Raw genomic sequence first — 24,779 nt, 5'->3', positions numbered from 1 at the left:
GTGGATATATTCATTTTCTAGGGCTGCCATAACAAAGTATCACAAACTGGGTGGCTTAAACAACAGAGGTTTATTATCTCACAGTTCTGGAGGCTAGAAGTCCAAGATTCAGGTCTTGGCAGAGCTGGTTTCTTCTGAGGCCTCTCTCCTTAGGTAGTAGATGGCTGTCTTCTCCATGTATCTTCATATGGTCTTGCTTATGTGTGTGTCTGTATCCGAATCTTGTCTTCCTATAAGAACACCAGTCATATTAGGGCCTACCCTAATGTCCTTATTTTAATTTAATTACTTCTTTAATTACTTGATTACTTCTCTAAATCCAGTCACATTCTGAGATACTGGGGGTTACAACTTTAATATATGAAGTTAGGGGGCATTCAACCCATAACAGGAGGTATCTGTGTACTGTGTCATTTTTGCCTTTACAGGCAAATGCTTTACGAATAGATGACTTCCTTATCGTCTTCCTCTCCACGGATTAGTATAATATGCACTACAAAATAGTATCTTTTCTTTAAACTTTAAGGTTTAGCATTACAAAGTGGACCAAAACAACTAAAGGGAAGAGATATTGAAAGCAAAGCACCAAAATACTACCGCAGGAAAAAATTTGTTAGCTTCCTGAGTAACACGACTGGGTTCTTGACAAATAGTGCCATCACAATCCCAGCAGTGAAAGGCACTCTGTCCTGGTTTTGAGTCTCCATAAGAATCACTAGCCAGAAGCTCTGGCGGTCTTTACCTCATCATCCCTGGAGATTTGATATGACAGATTCACTTTGTATCTTAAGATTGTAGTACACACTCATTCCTCTGTGACTTAAATGATGACATTGAGGTCCAGCAGATAATAGCATGATTTATGGCCAGCAGTGCCAGTGTGGCTATTATTCAGTGTTACATTATACACTTAGAAATACACTAATGCCACATCACAAGCCAGTGTCATCTTGATGATATTGTGACCCAGGACTCAAAAAAGTATTTCATTAAGGAGACAGGTGGAATGTGAGACATAAATGCAGTGATCAAAGAGTCAATGAAATTTGTTTACTGCTGCCTAATATGTGACCTATCAGTTACAAAGACCATCTCCACTCAACCCTGCACCGTTTTGTATTTTGCCACAGCAGTGCCATCTTTCCTTACCCCTGGAATTTCTGACTCTTCTGGGCTTCATTTCTGCACATATTTCGTAGCTCACAATGCATGTTTAAATATAGATAGATATCTCTTGGTCAGAAAGTCAACCCAAATTTGTTTGTTTTCTAATGCGTGTCACCAGGCCACAGGGATTTTTGTTTTGTTTTCTTTATAATAGAACTTTCTCTAGGCTCCTGATGTTTCCAGATCTGTGGCGATCTGGGTCCTGTTTTCTCTTCCCCAGATGCACTTTCAGTTGTTGCCTTTTTTCAATCAATTTCCAGATGTCGTTGCTTATTCATTTTATTTCCAGCACATTTTATCCTTTCCTGAACTTTTGCATAATTCTCTTCTATGACACCTTCCTACTCCTCCTCCATGCCATTCAGATGAATTCCAGAAACCTGCTGCAATTACACCAAATTTAGTTGGTTTTTCCATGCGCCAAATGAGTCTGCCCCAGGTTGGAAAGTGAAAGGAATGACTGGTCTGCAGGAGGAACCCTTTTGAATGAGCTCCCAGCTGATAGACAAATGTTGCTTAGGTCCAAGGTCCAGGCTGACTATTGTGTAAAAGACTCTATAGAGAGGAAGAATGGTCATTGGGGCCCTGAAGTCCAAACCACAGTTTGTTTTAGAACTTTTTAAAAAAATAATCTCTTTGTGCAAATATCAATCCAGTAAGCCAGAAATGTTTTTTAAATTACCTTGAGCAATACAAAAATTGTAAAGAGGTCTTGACTTTCTGCAATACTTCCTGCATTTGGCACTATTTGGAAATAAGATCTTTCAAATAAATTAATTCTTTAGACAGTTGAAACATGTCTGAAAGCCCCAAAGTGTTGCAAATATTAACCACTTTTACATAAATCTTTCTAGAATGCATTATATTTTAGGGCACACTGATCATAATCTAATGTTTTCCTAAGGATTCAGGGTCAAGGCTATGACTATCAGTAGCCATTCCCTGAGGTCTATGAGATGTTAGTCTGCTTTCCTTTACACCAAGATTTCTCAACTTATTGTCATTTGAGTCTAGAAAATCCTTTGACGTGGGAGTATAGCCTGTGAATTTTGGACATTTAGCAGCATCCCTGGCTTGTACCCACTAGGTCACAGTAGCGCCACATCTTCAGTGGTGATAGCCAATAATGTCTAAAAACAACTATGTACACCATCATCACATATTCTCAACATTGTATAGGAAGCCCTATTCAATACAACAGAAAAGAAAAAGACAAAGAAAAAGAAGGGAAAGATAAAAATATTGGAAAACAGAAAAAGCACTATCTTTATTTGCAGAAGACATGTCTATGTAAATAAAAAATTCAAAATGATCTGCAAACTATTAGAATTAATAAGTGAATTTAGAGTGTTACGGGGCGCCTGGGTGGCGCAGTCGGTTAAGCGTCCGACTTCAGCCAGGTCACGATCTCGCGGTCCGTGAGTTCGAGCCCCGCGTCGGGCTCTGGGCTGATGGCTCAGAGCCTGGAGCCTGTTTCCGATTCTGTGTCTCCCTCTCTCTCTGCCCCTCCCCTGTTCATGCTCTGTCTCTCTCTGTCCCAAAAATAAATAGAGTGTCACTAAAAACAAAATCAATATACAAAGTGTAATTGTGTTTCTATGACCTAAGGAAAAAACAACTGGAAATTGAAATTTTACTTATTTACTTACTTATTTATTTTGACGTTTTATTTATGTATGTATTTATTTATTTATTTTTAAAAACCTTTTTTTAATGTTTATTTTTGAGACAGAGAGAGAGACAGAGCAAGAGCAGGGGAGGGACAGAGAGAGGGAGACACAGAATCCGAAGCAGGCTTCAGGCTCTGGGCTGTCAGCACAGACCCTGACATGGGACTCAAACTCACAAACTATGAGATCATGACCTGAACCGAAGTCGGACACTTAACCAATTGAGCCACTCAGGCACCCCTAAATTTTAAAAAATACTGTATACAATCTCATAAAAAATAAAATAACTAGAAATGAACCTAACAAAAGATGTATATGACCACTATACTGAAACTATGAAATATTAAAGAGACAGTAAAGAAGACCTAAATAAATCAAGACGTGGAACATACTAATGGATTGGAGGAATTCAACATTAAGATTTAATTAAGATGAAGAATTTAAGATTAAGATTAAGATTTGGGGTTGCCTGGGTGGCTCAGTTGGTTAAGCATCTGACTTCAGCTCAGGTCATGATCTTGCGGTCCATGAGTTCGAGCCCCGTGTTGGGCTCTGTGCTGACAGCTCAGAACCTGGAGCCTGCTTCTGATTCCGTGTCTCCCTCTCTCTCTGCCCCTCCCCCACTCATCTCTCTCTCTCTCTCTCTCTCTCTCTCTCTCTCAAAAATAAAGATTAAAAAAAACTTTTTTTAAAGATTAAGATTTGATTTTCCTCAAACTTATCTATAGATCCAGTGAAATTGAAAGCTAAATACCAGGGAGGGGAAAAAATTATATGGAAATTTATTTATTTTATTTTTTTTTTTTATTTTTTTTCAACGTTTTTTATTTTTATTTTTGAGACAGAGACAGAGCATGAAAGGGGGAGGGGCAGAGAGAGAGGGAGACACAGAATCGGAAACAGGCTCCAGGCTCCGAGCCATCAGCCCAGAGCCTGATGCGGGGCTCGAACTCACGGACCGCGAGATCGTGACCTGGCTGAAGTCGGACGCCCAACCGACTGCGCCACCCAGGCGCCCCAATATATGGAAATTTAAAGAACTTAGAAAGACAAATGTTGAAATAGAACAAATTTGGAGAAACAATACCACCAGATGGCAAGACGTATTATAAAGCTAGAGTAATTTAGAGAGTGTGATATTGGACCAATGGAATGGAAAAAAGAATCACATTTAAACCAACACATAAATACAATCAAATTTGTAGAATATGGACTAAATATAAATCCAACGCAAAAAATTGCCACTGAAATTCTGTAATGAAAAAAAATGATAATTTTTAGTAAATGATATTGGAACTATTTGATATCCATATGGAGAAAACGAACCTTGAGGCCTACCTCATACCATACAAAAAAAACAATTTGAGTTCATCATAGACATAAATATAAAAAGAAAAAAAAACATATAAAAAATGCTTTTGAAAAAATATACATGACCTCAGGCAGAAAAATACTTCTTAAGCAAGATGCAAAGGCACTAACCATAGAAGAAAATACTATTAAATTGGATTTTATTTAATCCTAAGAATTTATGTTCATCAAAAGACAAGAATAAGAAAGTGAAAAGACAGGTCAGAGAGTAGGAGAATGTATCTATAGCACAAAAATCCAACAAGGACTCACATATGGAATATATCTTTTAAAAACTGTTTTAAACTGAGTAAAAGAAATGACCAGATATGTTGTAAAAGAAGACATACAAATAACCAATTAACATATGGAAACGGACCCCAAGTTACTACTCATCAGGGAAAGTCATTTTAAGCCACAAAGAGATACCATCACATGACAGCAGAATGAAAAAAGCTGAAAAGACTGACAATTTTACCAAGAGTTGACAAGAATGTCTGGCAACTGGATTGCCAGTAGAAGTGTAAATTGGCACAACTCCTTTGGAAAACTGTTTAGCAGTGACTCCTAAAGTTAACTATCTACCCACTCCACCATTCAGCAATTACACTTCTAAGTATATACCCAAAAGAAAAAAATAGTTATCCCTAGTTAGGGTCACCTGGGTGGCGCCATTGGTTAAGCGTCCAACTCTTAATGTCAGATCAGGTCATGATCTCATGTTCTGTGGGTTCAAGCACCACGTCGGGCTCTGTGCTGACAGTGCAGAACCTGTTTGGGATTCTCTCTCTCTCTCTCTCTCTCTCTCTCTCTGTCCCTCCCCCACTTGCATTCTCTCTCTCTCAAAATAAATAAATATTTTAAAAAATAGTTATGCTAAGTTGCAGGCATATCTATTCTATTCAATGTCCTTAATGGACAATGGAGGATGAGGCTTTGACTATCTTTTCTCCCCCATGTCAAACACAAGCACACACACTTTCTATCCTTAATACAGTTTCTATATCATAGAGCTTAAAAATATCATGAGGCCTCAAATGGAAAAACCCAACAGACTGCCAAGCAGGAACAAGTGTTTTAAAACCTATACTTTTGAGTACAGTCTCTAAAATTCCAGGACATCAAAGACAATTAGACAATCCTATAAGCTACCTTAAAAATGGGCCATCTAGAACAGAAGGAGAAGCAAATTTATATCAGGCATTTTAAAAGCAACATAGGTGACTGTTTTTAAAAAGGAGTGATACCTTTCAAGATCTAGAGGGATATAACTTTGAACATAAGTTCTATATTCAGACAAACTATCATCCAACAGTAAAGAAAAAATATGATCAGATATGTAAAGATCCTCTTGTATACCAGCTGTAAAGTACATGTAAATAATTCTCCCTGGAGTTGCTCAGTGCACAGCTTGTGACATGTGTCTGGAAACCCTGATCCACAGATTCTTGAAAGTTCCCTAAATTCAAGAGTAACCATCAGAAGAATGGACATTTTCTCAACCAAAATAGTAAAATTACACAATGACCAAAAAAAACAAAAACAAAAACAAAACAAAACAAAAAAACACCTTAATTGCTCCAAAAGAAAGGAAGAATAAAATAATGTTTAAATGTGTAGAAAATAAAATATCATGGAACTGTTAGGAGAATTATCCTCCCATTGTAAATAATTAGAAAACTAGACAAAGTAAATGAAACAACTCTTTTCAGACATTGGACAATAGGCAGCATTGACCTGTGACCCCCGAGAAGCAAACAAGATGAGCCCTATGATTTTCTTGGCTTTCCGCCAGATAGCAGTTTCTAGGCAGCTCAAGGAGGGAATTATACATAGCCCAGTATCCTCATTGAGTTGAGAAGACAGAAATTGAAATTCAGAGAAGTCAAAATGACATTTATGGAGCAGAGTGCCAGAGATGAGAAAACTGTAAAGAGACAACTATAAAGATCTGCAAAGGAGTCCTCTTTTGTAAGAGTGATGATCTACACAACCACAGAATAAAACTCTGTGAGGTTGGGAATAGGGTGAACCATTCCCGTAATGGGGCTATGAACAGTTCACCAGTCAGAGTGGAGAAACTTCATAATACGCAGAGCATTCTGTGGAGACGGCAAAAAAGTCAGACTCTAGAGTGGGGCTAACCTAGCCCGAGGGTAAAGATTGTCTTAAACCCACAGGAGCAAAGTTTAAAAGAATCAAAAGGTTGAAACTGATCTGCATAATTTGATCTTGCTAGAACAAAATACAATGAAAGAACAAAATCAGGAGTGTGGAATCCAATGAGAAATCAGAAATAATCAGGCATCTAAAGAAGCGTAAGAGGGGCGCCTGGGTGGCTCAGTCGGTTAAGCCTCTGACTTTGGCTCAGGTCATGATCTCACAGTCCGTGAGTTTGTCTGTGCTGACAGCTCAGAGCCTGAGCCTGCTTCCATTTCTGTGTCTCCCTCTCTCTCTGTACCTCCCCCACTCACACTCTGTCTCTCTCTCTCTCTCTCAAAAATAAATAAACATTAAAAAACAATTTAAAGAAGCATAAGAATGTCACATAACCACGATAAAAATCCATTGATAGAAAAGAACAGGAAATGATGAGTATGATAAATTTTCAGACAATGACTTTAAAATACCAATAATTAATATTACATACTCAAAGATTTAAAGGAAAAAAAATGAACATAATGAGAAGAATTAAAGATATAAAAATTACCTAAATGGAGTTTTAAAGGATAAAAAAATACAAAGGATGGGATTAACAGAAGAAAAATCAGTGAACATAAAGTTATAGCAAGAGAAAATATCCAAAGAATGAAGAACACACAAAGAAAAAAAGGATTTTCAAAAAAATGAATAAAACCCTAGTGACCTGTAGGACAGTATCAAACAGACTAATTTGCCAATAATTAGAGTATCAGTAGGAAAAAATATGGGGGCATGGAAAGACAGAAAATATCTGAAGAACTACTGGATGAATATTTTCTAAATTTAGTGAAAATTATAAACATAAAAGTCCAAGAAACTGAACAAACATCAAGTAAAATAAACATAGGGAAAAACCACACCAACTACCTTATAACGGTATTATTGAAAAACAGTCATGACAAATTTTTAAATAAGCCAGAAAAATAGACATATTACATAGAAAGCTATAAAAATTATAAAAGATTTTTGTCAGAAACTATAAAACTAGAAAATAGTGAAATGACATATATAAAGTACTATCAAAATCAAAAACATCAATGTAGAATTCTACAGCCAGCCAAAACATGTTTCAAAAATGGAGGTAAAATACTTTGCAGACAAATCATAGCTTAGAAAATACATCACCAGCACACATGCACTAGAAGAAAAGATGTTTTTCAAACAGAAAAAGATACCTGATAGAAATGTGTAACTGCACGAAGGAGTAATCAGCATCAGAAATGGTAAATATGTAAGTAAATATGAAAGACACTTTCTTTGATTTTGTATTTCTTTAGAAGATCATTGACTTCATGGGGCACCTGGGTAGCTTAGTCGGTTGAGCGTCAAACTTGATTTCGGCTCAGGTCATGATCTCACCGTTTGTGGATCAAGCCCAGTGTCGACCTCCACATTGATAGGATGGAACCTGCTTCAGATTCTTTCTCACCCTCTCTCTCTCTCTGCCCCTCCCTGCTTATGCTCCTCTCTCTGTCTGTCTCAAAATAAATAAATAAACTTTTTTAAGATGATTGACCTCTTTTTTTTTTAACGTTTATTTATCTATTTTTGAGATAGTGAGCAGGAGAGGGGCCGAGAGAGAGGGAGAGAATCCCAAACAGGGTCCGTGCTGTCTGCACAGAGTCCGATATAGGGCTTGAACTCATGAATCACAAGATCATGACCTGAGCCAAAATCAAGAGTCAGACGCTTAACCGAATGAGCCACTCAGGTGCTCTGAAGATCATTGACTTCTTACAGCAAAAATAGAAACAGTGATATAGGGACTATTATCTCCATTTTATAGATGAGAAAACTGAAACAGAGTGGTTAAGTAATTCGCCCAGAGTGGAAGAACTTACATTTGAATCCAGATAATCTTTGCATTAAGCCTCTATGTTATAAAGTATAATGTGCAATGTAGACTACAATATATATTATACAACATAATATTATATAATATGTAATTATTATACAATTATTATTTATACTGTATGTTACATATAGTGTATTGGAATATATTCAAGTATATATAAACATTCCAATATACTACTGGAAATATAGTAATATTATTATATATTATCCAATAGTTCATTGTTAAATACAACAATGATCATAACTGATAAACAGGAAAAGGATATGAGATTGAAAGTGCTGATCTTAGTTTTATCTATAATGTCTTAATTTTTTTAACTTTATTTAATTCCAGTATAGTTATACAGTGTTATATTAGTTTCAGGTATACAATATAGTGACTCAACACTTCCATACAACAAGTAGTGCTCATCACAATAAGTGCACCCTTTAATCCCCATTGCCTATTTCACCCATCCCCCACTCCTCTCCCCTCTGATAACCATCAACTTGTTCTCTGTAGTTAAGAGTCTGTTTCTTGGTTTGTGTCTCTCTCTCTCTCTTTAATTTTGCTTTGCTCATTTCTTTTGTTTCTTAAATTCCACATGAGTGAAATCATATAGTATTTGTATTTCTCTGACTGACTTACTTCACTTAGCACAACACTAACTCCAATCATGTTGCAAATGGCAAGATTTCATTCTTTTTATGGCTGAATAATACTCATTTATTTATTTATTTATTTATTTATTTATTTATTTATATACCACAACTTCATTATCCATTCCTCTATGGGCTGCTTCCATAATTTGGCTATTGTAAATAATGTTGCAATAAACACAGGGGTGTATGTATCCCTTTGAATTAGTGTTTTTGTAGTTTGGGGGTAAATACCAAGTAGTGCAATTACCAGATCGTAGGGTAGTTCTATTTTTAACTTTTTGAGGAAACTCTATACTGTTTTCCATAATGTCTTAATTTTTATAAAAATGAATGTATCCAGGTAATACTTATGTAATCAAAAGATTTTTAAAATGTAGGTAGAGCACACACATAGAAGAAAAGTTTATGTACCAATAATGAGTAGAAAGAACAGAATACAATAGAAAGAAAAGATTAGCATCAATAACAAATTCTTAGCTTGATAGCATTTCCACAAAATGAATGATTTAATATATTTTAAGTACACATAATCATGTGCAAAAAATGAAAATATTTCTGTATGTGTCTTCTGGGGGAGCATGAGATCACCATTCTTACAACTAAACTTAAACCATAGAATAGATAACAGTAGCTAGCATTTTAATACTAGTCCACAGATGATTATGAGTTTGTGAATGCATCCTATCATTTAAACTGTTTATGAGGGGCGCCTGGGTGGCTCAGTCAGTTGAGCTTCCGACTTCGGCTCAGGTCACGATATCACAGTTTGTGAGTTCGAGCCCCGTGTCGGGCTCTGGGCTGATGGCTCAGAGCCTGGAGCCTGCTTCCGATTCTGTGTCTCCCTCTCTCTCTGCTCCTCCCCCGTTCATGCTCTGTCTCTCTCTGTCCCAAAAATAAATAAACGTTAAAAAAAAAATAAAATAAAATAAACTTTATGAAAGATGACAATTCATTCAATATTCAGAAAAACTGTAGAGAGCACCAGGTAATATTGTAAAAAATAGGAATATACTATTTAATAAGAAATACACATAGCTCCTGCCTTCATGGAACTTGTAGTCCAAGTAGAAGAAGAGACTTTAAATTACCATTTAACAGAATTAAATCAACCATGTAACAGAACAGAGTTCAGAAACAAACCCACACTTGTTTATGATGAAATTAATGCATTACAAGTATGGTCTTTTCAATAAACTGGACATGAAAAATATATTTATTCATTTTTATAATTATATATTTCACACCATACACAAAAACTATTTTTATATGGGTAGTAGAACTAAATTTAAAACAATAGGCTTCTAGAAAAATGAAAACAGAAGAATATAGTCATGATTCTAGGGTAGGCAATACTTTTTTTAAATAAGATACAAAAATCCACAAAGAAAAATATTGATAAATTATACTTCATTAAAATCAAGAGCGTCTGTTCTTAGAAGACACCCTCAGAAATCTGAAAGACAAGCCAAGGACTAGGAGATAACATACAAGACATATTAAAAAATATACAAACACAAAACCCCTCACATATCAATAAGAAAAAAAAATGGTAGCCCAAAGACTTGAATAAGAATTTCACAAAACAGTATATACAAATGGCCAACAAAAGGATATTCAACTTCATTAGTCATTAGATGCAAATTATAAAACACAATAAAGATACCACTATGCACACACAAGAATGACTGAATAAAAAATACTGACAGTACCAAATGTTAGCAAGAATGTAAAGTCACTAAAATTTTCATACACTTCTTTTTTTAACGTTTATTTTGAGAAAGAGAGAGAGCAAGCACAAGCACACAGAAGCCAGGTAGGGGCAGAGAGAAGGAGAGAGAGAATCCAAAGCAGGCTGTGAGGTGGGGCTCTATTCCAAACCACGAGACCAGGACCCAAGCCAAAACTTAGAGCTGGGACACCCAACCAACTGAGCCACTCAGGCACCCCAATTCTCATACATTTCTGGTGGGAGTTTAAATAAGTACAATGTCATTGGAAAATTGTTTGGCAATATCTATTAAAGCTAAACATATGTCTACCCTATGACCCTGCAATCCACTCCTACATATATGTAGAATAGAAATGTATAGATCTTCAAAAGCAAAAGACAAAAACAAGAATGGATATAAGGATATAAGAATATTAATTGTAGCAGTAGCATTCATATCTGCTGAAAACTGGAAACACCCAAATGTCAGTAAACCAAAGAATAAATTGTGGTATACTCATTGAAAAGGATGGGAAAGGAAGATTATTGCCATACAAACCATGAATTTCACAAACATAATATTGAGCAAAAGAAGACCTCAAAAATACATACTAATTTATTTATTCTATGTATGTGAAATTAAAGAAAATACAAAAGTGATCTATGATGGCAGAAGTCAAGATAGTGGTTACCTTGAAGGCAGTTGTTCTTGGAAGAAGGCATAAGTGGATTTCTGGTGTGCTGCTAATGTCCTATTTCTTGGTCTGGATGGGTAATAAAATGGGTGTGTTTATTTCATAAAAATTCATCAAGATATACACCTATGATTAGTACACATTTTTGTATAATGTATACTTCAACTAAAAAAATTACTTAAAGAAAAATCAGTAATTGTAACAGAGTTTTAGAAAATAGCAGGATGATATACAAGTACATCATGGAGTACAGAGAAATCAGGGCTGGAGTCTTCTAGGACATAATATTTAAGTTGAACTATAAGAATTAGCTAGGGAAGAGTGTGTGATGTGTGGGAGGTTCAAATGGGGAGACTCCTCCAGAAAAGGAAGAATTTGAGCAAAAGCTTGGAAGCAAAAAAAAGCATAAATTATTCAAGATACTGACAGAAGATTGACAAGAGCAAAGAGAGCTGGGGCAGAAGTGACAAGAAGTGAGGCTGGAGACACACATAGAGTGGGGCCTTAAAGGCCAGATTAAGAGTTTTGAATTCCATCTCATGAGCAACAGAAATGCATAAATGGACTTTTAGCACAGACTGACATGACCTGGTTTATATTATGGGAAGATGGCTATTGTGTGAAGAATTAACTAGGAAAAAAGGAGAAGCTGGAGTGGAGAGACAGTTTAGGAGGTTGCTGTGGTAGTCCAGGTGAGAAATGACAGTGACATTTGTCTGGACAGGATGTACATTGATGATTGGATGTAACATTTGAAGGAAAGCCACAAGTCAGAAAGGTTTCCCAAGGATCTTCCCAAACAATTGGGTGAATAAATATGCCAAGTTACTGAAATAAGAAAACCTGGAGAGTGATTGCATCAAGGCAAGAAGATGTATTCACTTTGGACATGTTGAGCTTGAGATCTCTACAGGACACCTAGGATGCGGTCTCAAATAGGCAGCTGGATATATAGATATGAAATTCAGGAGAGAGGCTTAATAGGGTTAGCAATTCCATTTTTTATTGATAACAGAATGTACAGGAGGGTAATATTGTGCTACATTAACATATACTTTCCCCCCCTCACAATTTTACCCCATAACCCTCCTTCATTCAAGCAACAGAACTTTACCATAAGACATTAATTGCATGAAGAGAACAAAAGTGTCAAATTCTAGACTTCCCAGTTAAGGCTTTGAACATTCCAAGATCCAAACTTTGCATAATAAACAACAGATTTGGAAGAATACACAATCAATTAGTTTTGCTGCCCCAGGAAAGATAAAAGGTTTGAGGGATGGGGTGGAAAATTTAGAGAAATAACAGACCTCGGACTTAGGTTATTTCTCTGATAAGGAACCCTATTCATCATGTTCCACTTCTACCTACTGAGTCTTATGTGGGGAAGAAAAAATAACAGAAATCCCAGATATATTAAGGGGTTAAATATCAGAGGAAACCATACCTTAGATCTCAGGTAGAGACCAGAGAAGTAACATGTCCTTCAGAGTTGCCTCAACGTGACCCAGGGTAACCAAGCAAACCGGCCTCAAATAGCCTGAGTTTCCCATGCCCCAGTAAGGCACAAGAAGATCACAGATGCAGCTGAGAGAGAGAAGATCTGAATTCTAAGGACCTTTTGGTCAACATGAGAAAAACATGACAATGATTTCAATGGATTTATGATCGAAGAATAGATGGGGACATGGATGTATCAAAGAATCTTACTAAGATGCCATTCTCTTGACCCTAATTTACCTAATGGATCAATTAGCTCTTGTTATAAAAATGCTGCATAACAAACTATCCCAAAACTCAGTGGTTTAAAATAATAACCATTTATTTACTTTATATGCTTGCAGGTCAGCTCGGAGTTCACTGACTTAGGCTGCTGTAACTGGGGATAAGTTCTGCTATACATGTCTCTCACACTTTTCCTGGAATTAGTAGGCTAAGCCAGGCTTTTTTTTTTTTTTTTTTTTCTAATGGTGACAGTGAAGGCCGGAGAGAGAGAAACTCAACTCTACATACATGTTTCAAGACTCTGATCACATCATGCTTGCCAATATCCCACTGACTAAAGCAGATCCCAGAGTCAAGGGCTGTGGATAATCTTGTCTACAATTGGAGGGCAATACACAGCTACATGATAAGGAAATGGTAAAGAATTGGGGCCATTAATTCTGTCTCTGCCACATCCAAACTTAGATGCAGCCACTGGAAGAGGGGGGGAAGAAAAACAACGATGGGACTGTAACAAGGTAAAAACTTGTTATAAAAAATAAAACCATTTGCTTCCACATTGCTTTCACATCTAGGATTTTGATTTTTTTTTTTTTTACCGTTTATTCATTTTTGAGAGATGGAGAGAGACAGAGCATGAGGGGGGAGGGGCAGAGAGAGAGGAAGACACAGAATCTGAGGCAGGCTCCAGGCTCTGAGCTGTCAGCACAGAGCCCGACGTGGGGCTCAAACACACAGACCGTGAGATCATGACCTGAGCTGAAGTCAGATGCTTAACCAACTAAGACACCCAGGCACCCCATCACTTCCAGGATTTTGAATTGAGATTCCAGCTGTGACAGATAGGAATATTAAAATTTGAGTAGAAACAAAATGCAAAGGAAGTCCATCATCTCATTCTGACATCAGAGTAACATCACTAAGACTATTTGATCTACATTACAGAAAATAAGTAGGACTTCAAACAACTGAGGTTAAGCAGAAGCACAGAATTATGAAAATTATTTTTTGCAATGGCAAATATTTTTGTGGCTGCACAAGGTGGAATTATTCTCTTCAGACCAGACACCTACCAACAAGAGGAATCCATGGCAGTTGTTATCTTTCTATTTTTTCATTGCTCAGAAAGAAGGATGAGAGGGGCATGGCCTGCATTCTGCAGCCAGGAACTGGGCAAGAGGAAGAATATGTGTGTCGAGGTGGGAGTAGGTATGGGAGGTCTGAGATGGACAGACGGTTCATTCCCAAGTAAAAAGTAGACGGAGACACGTAGGGGAAGCAGAGAGAGAAGCCAATAAAGCTGGAAAAGGACTAGAGAAAATCACAGGAGGACCCATTTAACCCTAATTTCTGTGGTTTTTCTGATGAAGCTGTGGTGTTAATGGTTTCAGAGTTAATCAGAGAGCCATGTGTCTTCAATCTTAGATATAAACCAGATGAAAACAGACATCCCACTTAAGTGGTATTTTAGTGACACAAAGGCTGAAAGAAAAAAAAAAAAAAAAGATTTGCATAGTAATGACTCTATCATTGCTTTAAAGCTGTGCAGTATTTCCAGAGCCCCTAACAACCACCAAATCAGGAATTCAAACCACACCCTGGGAAGGCTGGGCTTCCTTTTGTTAAAAAGAAAAACTGAGGATCTCTGAGGTTAGTTACCCAGGCAGTGCAAATCAAAAGTCCTGACTCCCTCTAACCACTGGAATATTTGCCATGTGGAACTACACCCACCTAGGACATTGCCAAAACCCCAAGAAAGTACCATGACTAAGATCCGTGTCTTTTTCTGGGTACTATTTCCACAGAAAGCTTCTTATGTCTCTTCCCTGACATTTCACAAAATAGAGTTTTCTCTATTTGGAAAAATAGAGGAGAGGAAAAAATATGCCTGGGAAAAGGCCAAGTGTGAAGAAGAATTTGATTTTGGCATCCCATTTAAAAGTTTCTACTTCCTTCCCCAACCTATGTATGGCTTATTGCCGAACTAACACCACTAAGAGAATACAGTGTCTGGTTCTACAAAACACTACACCACGAGCAAAAGCATTGATCAGATGGATAAATAGTAACAATAGCTAATAATTAGTAAATTCCTACTATGTACCAGACCTGCTCCTAGGAAGTTTATGTATAAAACTCATAAGATGTTGACAATGAATTTATGAAGCTGGTACTTTTATCACCCCCACTTGATAGATGGGAAAGCTGAGGCACGAAGAGGTTATGTAACTTTCCCAACACAATAAGTGGCAAAGCCGAGATTCACCCCCAGAAATCTGATTCCAAGGTTCATATGCTTAAGCACTATGTATATGGATTCTTAAAGAAAAAATTAGAAATAACACCACTCTCACATTAAACTTTTCCAGAGAATAGAAAAAGAACACTTTCCAACTTATCTTATGGGACCAAATAAATTTCACTCAGAACTGACAAGAATATAACAAAAAAGGAAAATTACAAGCCAGTCTGTCTTGTGAAGATAGAAGCAAAGCATACTATACCAAATATTAGCAATTGCTTTCAGAGAATTCTTGTAAATAAATAAGAGACATACAATCTGACAGAAAAAATGGAATTTCACGGAAGATATCCAAACGGTAAGTAAACATATTTTTTAATATGACATCATCAGTCATCAGAGAAAGGCAAATTAAAGCCACAGTTTGTCCACCAGAATTACTAAAATGAAAGCGACTGATGATATCAGGAGTCGGTGAGGATGTAAAATAAGAGGAACTCACACACCACTGATGAGAGCATAAATTAGCACCCTTTTGAGAAGAGTGTAGAAGCATCTGCCAAAAGTGAACACACACACACACACATACCCTGTGGCCCGGAAATTCCACTCCTACAGTTATACTCAACAGAAATTCATACGTGCACACCAAAAGACATAAACAAAAATGTTCACAGCATCTTTATGCATTTAGGAAACAACCTAAATATCCATTAACAGTGGAATGGAGAAACAAATTGTGTTATATTTATACCATGAGGTGCTATACAGCAGTGAAAATGAAATATTGCTGTTCACAAGAGCTTGAATGAATCTCACAAATTATAATGTTGAGCACAAGAAGCCAGACACAAAGTGCACATACGTTATGATTCCATTTATATATTGTTTTAAAATAGACAAAACAAATCTACGGTGATGGAAGTCAGAACAGTGCTTACATCCGGGAGGAGGCTATAGTGATTGGTAAAAGAGAAAGGAAGGTGCCAGGAATGCTTCATTTCTTGGCCTGGTCATTGGTTACGTGAAAGTGTTCACTTGATGTTCCAGGTCTAGTTTGAGAAGTAGCACCTTGGTGAGAGATGTGGGCTAATCCAAGTTCATGGTATACATTAAGTGAACATGGTTCAACCAGATGAGAAAGACATTAAGCAGAATTGACTTCAAAGTCACCTAAACATTCATTGCTTAATTTATTGAGTATCTAAAATATTCCCGGAACAATGTTAAGTCCTGAGAGTGAAAGCATGAAAAGACAAACGTCCTATCAGCAGATTGTTCACAACCTAACTGAAAGAGATGTGTCAAAATAATTGATTTCAAACCATAGTGTGCAATCATGGAACTGTGCAAATCGTTTTGAGAGTTTAGGGAAGCCAGGGAATTTCAACCTCCTAAGAGTTTTGCAGGTGAAAGGGCTTAATGGAGGGCGGCAGAGGGAGGGGGTCTGGGAGAAGTATTTGGCTCAGAATTGACAGCATTTGTAAAAGGGAACACAGAGAGATAGTACTGTGAATTCTAGGAATGTTGGGTGGGTATTTAGGAATGGCTAGAGCTTAAAATGCAAGATCCAGAATAGTGGGAGGTGAGGGGTGCCTGGGTGGCTCAGTCGATTAAGCATCTGACTCTTGATTGACTCCTGATTTCAGTTCAGGTCATGATCTCACCATTTGTAAGATCAAGCCCTCCCCCCCCCTCCCCCTGCCAGTCTGGCTTTGCACTGACAGCATGGAAACTGCTTGGGATTCTCTCTCTCCTCTCTCTCTGCCCCTCCTTCCTGCTTGTGTGCACTCTGTCAAAATAAGTAAACATTAAAAGAAAAAAAGAAAAAGAATAGCGAGAGGTGAGGATAGGCAGGTAAATCTTTTATTCCATCTTGGATTTTTATCCTGTAGCACATGGGAGCTAACTGAAGAATTTTTATTTAATCCAATGTAAAGGATAGACGGGGGGAAGGTTAAGATTGAAGACTGGTAGGAGGTTTTTGCAGAAATTCAGATATATGTGTCAGGTTTTGCCACAGTAATACACAATCCAAAATCTTAGTGGCTTACAACAACAAATACTCATTTCCTCCAAAACCTTTGTATCTTACAACAATGAACATTTAACTCTTACTCATGGGTCTGCTGGTCAGTTGTGGGTTGGTTTTAATTCAGGGGGGCTGTGCAGGGCTGAGTGGGGCTTGGCTTGGCTCCAAGACATGGCAGATCATTCATGGTGTGCTCCATGGATCTTCCATTTGGGGACACAGGATGAAGGAGCAATGGCTTCTCTGGGTCATGCTCTTCTACTGATGGGTGACAGGAGTGCAGGGGAGGTGGCAGGAATAATCAATGTCTCCTAAAGTCCCTGCTCAGAGCTAGCACACCATCCCTGATGCCCACACCACACTCATCAAAGCCACATGGCCAAGCTCAATGTCTACAGGATGCTCCATCTCTACCCATAGGGTAAGGAAGAGAACAGTAGATATTTGCTGAACATATTAACTCAATCTACTACATCAGGAGAAAGATGATGAACACCTAACCTAAGGCAGACAGAGTAGGGTTAGACAAGAGGGGGTCAGGAAAGCTGAGATTATAACCAGAGTTCTGGGGTCCCAGCTAGTTGGGATGGGCAGGGATGGACTGCCTTGTCAGGACACTAGGAGACTAAATCAGAAGCTTTAACTCAGGGAAGTGCCTGATTAGAGTTGGATAGTCAATCTAAATCAAAGCATTAGGCCAAGATGGAAATAAAAGGATACACCTCTTAAAAGGAGCTAATGGAAGAGAAGATTGCAATGAGTGGGAGGAGCAGAGTTATTAACAATATTAAACTAATCTCAGTTCTGCGGCAACAAGTTCTGGAAATGCAGTCCCAGAACAGAAAGAGAATGATAGAATTGATGTAGGAGGAAAGGGAGAGGGGAGTATTTAGGATGACTCCCAGTTTTCTAGTCTAAGAAACTGGGTGGATACCGGTGTCATCTGCTGAATTGTGGAACACAAAAGGAGAGTGTTTCAGAGAGAAGATGGTAAGTTCCGTTGAGTTTGGTTTTTAGATTTGAGTCATCTAGATGGACATAACTGGTGGAGAATTGAATATCAAGCTATAGAACTCCCTTGTGTCTTTCATCTGTTTTCACATCTGAAAATGCCCTCTCTCTCCTCTATTACCTAGCCAAAGTCTTAAATGTTCAAGATCGTTTACATTCCTGAGTTGCCTTTCTTCTCTGGGCTGCTTGCATTTAGAATTAGCATGCCTCATTTAACACTGATCATTTGTGTTATACCCACACCTCCATGCACATTAATCTTGTCCCTTAAACTAAACTATAAATTCCATGAGGACAAGACTTTGTATGTCTTTAATATCTCCTATGGAACTTAGCACAGTAATAGGCAAAAACCTAAATTAAAAAACTAAAAAATACATGGATGATTAACTACCTCAGTGAAGAATAATAATCAGTGACTAGTATCCTAAGTAATGACGTAGTATCACTGTAAAGATCATTTTAAAAGGTATTTCTTTTTATTTGGAGAGTACATCTACAAATTTTCTTTAAAATTGCACATTTTTTACTTAGTTTCAACATTTATGATAATTCTTATTTTTTAAGCATTTATCTCCTGGTGTGTATGTACGTGACTGTATCTTTGTTCAAGAAATATTGTTACAGGGGCGCCTGGGTGGCGCAGTCGGTTAAGCGTCCGACTTCAGCCAGGTCACGATCTCGCGGTCTGGGAGTTCGAGCCCCACGTCAGGCTCTGGGCTGATGGCTCAGAGCCTGGAGCCTGTTTCCGATTCTGTGTCTCCCTCTCTCTCTGCCCCTCCCCCATTCATGCTCTGTCTCTCTCTGTCCCAAAAATAAATAAAAAAAAACGTTGAAAAAAAAAATTAAAAAAATAAAAATAAAAATAAAAAAAAAAAGAAATATTGTTACAATTTTAACTTAGATGCATGTTGAGTGGCAGAGAAAAGTCAGCCTGGTATAAAACGTAGGCCATAACAATCAGTAGTATCAAGGGTTCACAATGATTTATTTTTGAGAGAGAGACAATGTGAACAGGGAGGGGCAGAGAGACAGAGGGAGACACAGAATCCGAAGCAGGCTCCAGGCTCCAAGCTGTCAGCACAGAACCCGACCCGAGGCTCCAACTCATGAACCACGAGATCATGACTTAAGCCAAAGTCGGACACTTAGCTGGCTGAGCCACCAAGGTGCCCCAAGACTTCACAGTTTAGATAGTCAACTATTTTGTGGTTTTGTTCCAGGAAGACACCAATCAAAAGAGATAGTACATGTTGCAAATGTAAAAATACCAAGAAACGCTAAGTATTTTCTAAAGGCATGGTTATGATTCTTTTTTTTTTTTTTAATGCTTATTTATTTTTGAGAGAGAGAGAGACAGAGCATGAGCAGGAGAGGGGACAGCAGGCTCCAGACTCTGAGCTGTCAGCACAGAGCCCAACATGGGGCTCAAACTCACAAGAGCCGTGAGATCATGACCTGGGTTGAAGTCAGACACTTAACCACCTAGGCGCCCAGACATGGTTATGATTCTTTACATTAAATCACTGTTCATTGTTATAAGAAGATAAGCAGAGGTACAGTTTGATAAGCTCATGCTAACACCACTTTTTGTTTTGGAGTCAAGAAAAGAAGATAGGTCCTTGACTTCCAGACCAGAGCTCTAAGACCAACTAAGTATAAACTCCTAACTAGCTGCTGGATCCCAATAGGGCAAGAATAAAAGATATAGTTGGGGCAGCTAAAATTAAAAGGAATGTTTTTAAATCTCCTAGTTCTTTTTTTAAAGGTAGGCTTCAAAAAACTTAATTTTGTGAGGTATTCAACAGGGACCTGGAAAACTGCTCTTAGCATTTTAACATAAATTAAAAATCATTTAAGCAGACGTCTCTATTCAGCTCTTGCCAACTGCACATTTATTTTTCTGGTCAAGGAGGCTTTGCTGCTGCAAATGAAGGGAAATGAAGGCATTAGGGCTTGGGCATATCAGTTGAAAAAAAAAAGGAAGTAAATGTAGATGTTGGATTAATTTCTCTCATATTCACAATTCCATTTACACGGACAAGGAATTTGCCCCCCTACGAGGTACTCTTGAAAACATTCTCTGAAAAATTAGGTTGCTGTGTAGAATCTGGAGTTGCTGCAAGTGTTCCTTAAAAGCTCATTAGCCCTCCAGAGAGCTAGGAATATAAAACAGCTCCAGACCTAATGAGAGCTCAGTAAACAGGTTTCCACTGCACCTGTATTGAGAGATGGGTGGACCTCCAAGGAGTCTGGGAGCTTAGTTCCATTTTGGACAAGCAGCCTCAAGAGTGGGGGATGGGAAACGGGGAAATGAAGGATAAAACCTTACTTGCTAATTCTAAACATATGTAGCCTGCACATTGGTGAGTTGAGGTTGGCAAAGGGTAAAACGAAATCTCACTGAACTGCTTTCCTCAGTGACAGTTATATTTGCTGATTTTTCCACTGGCACCCAGCTTTGGAGTCTCCATTTTCCTAATTTGGGAACAACAGAGGGCAGTCATCACTCATGTCTGAATACAACACTTGACATGCATGTTTTCATATAAGGAAGATCATCTTCTGTAAACCTCCAAAACATCAGTCTCACTCAGCAGAGAGAGGAGAAATTTATATACCCACAGTCCGGTGGACTCAAAGTCACCACAGACTGTACCTCTCCCTTTCCTTCTTGGCTTCCTCCGTTTCCCAAAGCACAACCAGCGGCTGAATAGAATATGGCACAAGAGGTTTCTTCTCCACCCATTCTCCCCTATTAATAGAACATGGCAGAGGAAAAACTCTGTGACTGTCAATTCAACTGCTAACTCAATTAAAGATGGTCCATCTGGAGTCAAAATCAATCAGGAGTCTATTCCATCAGAATGAGAAAAGGGAGCTGGAAAGGGATATAACCAGTTACTTGTCATGGAACTTGATAATCACATGCACTAGGAAATTGTACATAGAAACTGCAGAGAAGACAGAATAAATATATCCTATCATAACTAATATAGTCAAAAAACTTCTTTTTCATAGTGATTAAGCTAGGATTGACTAGGAAGTAAAGGAAATGTGTGACTATTTTATTAACTCTTTATTATGGTTCAAGTACTTCCTATAGCAAAACCTTATTCATTTAAAATAAGCTCTAAGGAAATAAGTTCCCTTACTTCTCCTCCACACTTCTCGCATTGAATTTCGTCCGGTAGGTTGTGAAAGAAACTAACCTACTAATTGTAGCCCCACTTAAAATATAAATCTTGGGGCACCTGGGTGGCTCAGTTGGTTAAGCGTCCGACTTTGGCTCAGGTCATGATCTCACGGTTCGTGGGTTCGAGCCCCACATCAGGCTCTGTGCTGACAGCTCAGAGCCTGGAGCCTGTTTCAGATTCTGTGTCTCCCTCTCTCTCTGCCCCTCCCCCGCTCATGCTCTGTCTCCCTCTGTCTCAAAAATAAACATTAAAAAATTTTTTTTAAATAAAATAAAATAAAATATAAATCTTGTCCTCTTTAAAGGCACAGGGCTAAAATATTGTCCAATTTCATCAGTCTGTCCTTGAAGGGCACCATCCATATGCATTTCAACAGTTAGCACAGTATCTACCATAGCGTGGATGTATTTCAATTTGTATCAACAAATGTTTATTGAGAAGACACATTGTCCAAAATACATTATTAGTATCCCATAGGTTATAAAGATGATTAAGAAATGAGCCCTAATTCTCAAGGTCTTTGTACTGCAGAAGATGATTAAAGCATGTGTCGTGAGAGTACCAAACATGAAGGAATTTTTTTTGTTTATTTGAGAGAGAGAAAGAGCACACAAGTGGGGAAGGGGCGGGGGGGGGGGGGAGGGAGAAATCCCAAGTAGCCTCCACAGAGCCCAACTCAGGGCTCGAGTTCACTATGAAATCGTTACCTGAGCAGAAATCAAGAGTCAGATGCTCAACCGACTGAGCCACCCAGGTGCCCCTGGTGAAGGAATTTTAAAGAAAGGAGGAGGCATCTCTTCCTGGAGGTCTGCAGAGAGTCTAACTAGAGGAAATGGTGTTTGAGACAGCAATGACAGATCGACAGGATTTCAACTGGCAGGTTGCAAAGAGGAAACAGCTTGGTATGAGTATAGAAAATGACTGGTCATAGATTCCCCGGCTGTCCTGTTTGGCTGTGGAAGAAGATATACAAAAAAAAAAAAAAGTGAGTGCTAGGGCTGAAAAGGTAGATTCAGTCAGCAGTGTTTTCTCAAGATGCAGGTTATGAACGTACTAAATATTTTTACTGGCACTTGGTATCTACTCACAGACTTTTCTATTCTGTATCCTGCCTCAGCTGGCAGGCTCTGGAGAGCTAAATATTATATTTGTAAGACTCCTTTGCAGCTAAGGTTTTATATTCGATTTAGATTCTAGCAATGAGATGTTCTCTCATTAAATGTGGGAGGTGGAGGAAGACAGAAGCCAGGTTTGTGTGATGGGGCTGGCTGACAATTTGGAGGACATTTCAGAAAAGCTTTCACGAGTCCAGTTTTCTGAGGTCAGTAAGACCTCAGAAGGAGGAGGGAGAGCTCCTCCAAAGTGAATGATAAGTCACTGCACCTTGACTCCCCTGGCAATATGAAAAAGGCAGAATTTGGTAGCCTCTTTCACTTTCAGAGGCAATGTACGTAGGGGCCACATTTGAATGTGCTGCTCCTGTCTGCTTACCAAGAGCATCAGCTATCTATAGCCTCAATAATGCTGCAAAACAAACCACCTCCAAGATTTAGTGGCTAAAAATAAAACTCATTTATTATTTCTTATCAGTCATCTGGGGACGGGGATGATCTCAGCTGGGAAAACTCAGCCCTCCTCCGCATGGTCTCAAATCTTCCAGCAGCCTACCTGCTGGAGCCTACCTGAGGACTCAGAGGAGGAAAAAAACACAGGAGGACCTTTCTAGCCTCTTCCTGAGTCAAGTTACCTTTTATTGACCATGACAAATCTTACAGCCAAGCCAAGCCAGAGTCAGAGTAGGAAGAGACTAAAAAGCTACAAGTCAAAGTATGTGGATATATGCAGGTCATTAATTGGGGGCTATTAAAACAAAAATTTACTAAACTGAATAAATTTTATTTTTTTAAGTTTATTTATTTATTTTGAGAGAGAGAGAGGCAGAGACAGAGAGAATCCCAAGCAGGTTCCACACACACTGTTAGTGCAGAGCCCATCATGGGGCTCGATCTCACGAACCCCATGAGATTAGGACGTGAGCCAAAATCAAGAGTTGGATGCTTAACTGACTGAGTTACCCAGGTGCCCCTAAACTGAGTAAATTTTAAAGCTGCCAGTTTTGAGTAGGGCCCAGAGTAAGAGAAGGCTCTATGTCTCATCCAGGCTGCAGTTCCAGAAGCTCTGGCTTTATGACCCGGTTATCCAATAATATTTAAAATGTCTGCTAAAAATGCAGATGAGTCCTCCAACAAGCCTTGATGGGAAAAACCCTAAAGTTTTTGGAGTACGTTATACCTTCTGCAGTAAGTATTTCAGGGAATAGTCTCTGGCTTGTTACTGGGTCCTAGTAGTGACTAGACTAAATGCCTACTCTTGGAATACTGAGTGACATAAGATCTGAACTGCCAATCAGACCTGGTGTTATCTGATGCCAGAACTATAAAGTGGCAGAACTGGAGTGGCCATTGGGGAAAGCAGATACTGAAATTATGCAAGCAAGTGACTCAGATGCCCATGGCACCCACTCCTCCCATACTGCAACCTTTCCCAAGCTAATAGCCTTTGCTTTATGAGGAGTTCCTTATAACCAATGGACTGCAGAAGGAAAAAACACTTCAGGCTAGTTTATAGCTTTGCTGCTGCCACCAGCTAAAACTGGACTGTTGTACATTAAATCCCCAGTTAGAAGTAGCCCAGCAGGAGGACCAGCAGAAGGAGAAATATATTTGATGGGTAAAACTTTAAGCTGTGACCTAGTTCTCCACTTTGCCTGAATGGAAAGTTACAGAGAGGTGTGTATCTGGAGCAGTCCATAGGCAACAGAATATGGTTTGGCCAGATGGTCATAGATGGAAAAGAGACAAAAATAGAGAACTGTTTTTATGAGAAGGGCTAGAGGAAAGGCCTGTGAATGGCCTCTTCAAAAATGGCAGAGAGGAAGAGAATATTGTTTTCCACTGCATGCTCACCAAAGGGTACTCAACTAGGAGAAGCCCACCATGTCAGAGGACAAAACCTGTTCTGTGAATTACAGTCAGCCTCTTTTCCTGGCTACCCCAGAATCTGCACATTGGGCATACAGACACCCTGGCCCTGATAGCAGAGATGGAAGTGATGTGTGGCTCAGCAGGGTGGACTTTCACCAGGGAAGATGTAGAAAATGCTATATTGGGGCGCCTGGGTGGCGCAGTCGGTTAAGCGTCCGACTTCAGCCAGGTCATGATCTCGCGGTCCGTGAGTTCGAGCCCCGCGTCGGGCTCTGGGCTGATGGCTCAGAGCCTGGAGCC

The 24,779-nt window shown here is 38.7% G+C and overlaps 1 long non-coding RNA gene across 1 annotated transcript in view; it reads right to left on the bottom strand.

The window, feature by feature from the left end:
- Positions 1–215: 215 nt before the first annotated feature.
- LOC147581727 (uncharacterized) overlaps positions 216–24,779 on the bottom strand; it is a 100,663-nt gene continuing 76,099 nt past the window's right edge. Inside the window, exon 3 of the long non-coding RNA XR_015250194.1 lies at positions 216–230. This is a non-coding gene — a long non-coding RNA (uncharacterized LOC147581727). The remainder of the gene's footprint in view (positions 231–24,779) is intronic.

The sequence above is a fragment of the Puma concolor genome, chromosome B1 (genome assembly GCF_028749965.1).
Source record: "Puma concolor isolate L17-30 chromosome B1, mPumCon1.1.hap2, whole genome shotgun sequence".
NCBI lineage: Eukaryota > Metazoa > Chordata > Mammalia > Carnivora > Felidae > Puma > Puma concolor.
The sequence above is the reverse complement of the archived record's forward strand: the minus strand, read 5'-3'. Positions and strand labels throughout refer to the sequence as shown.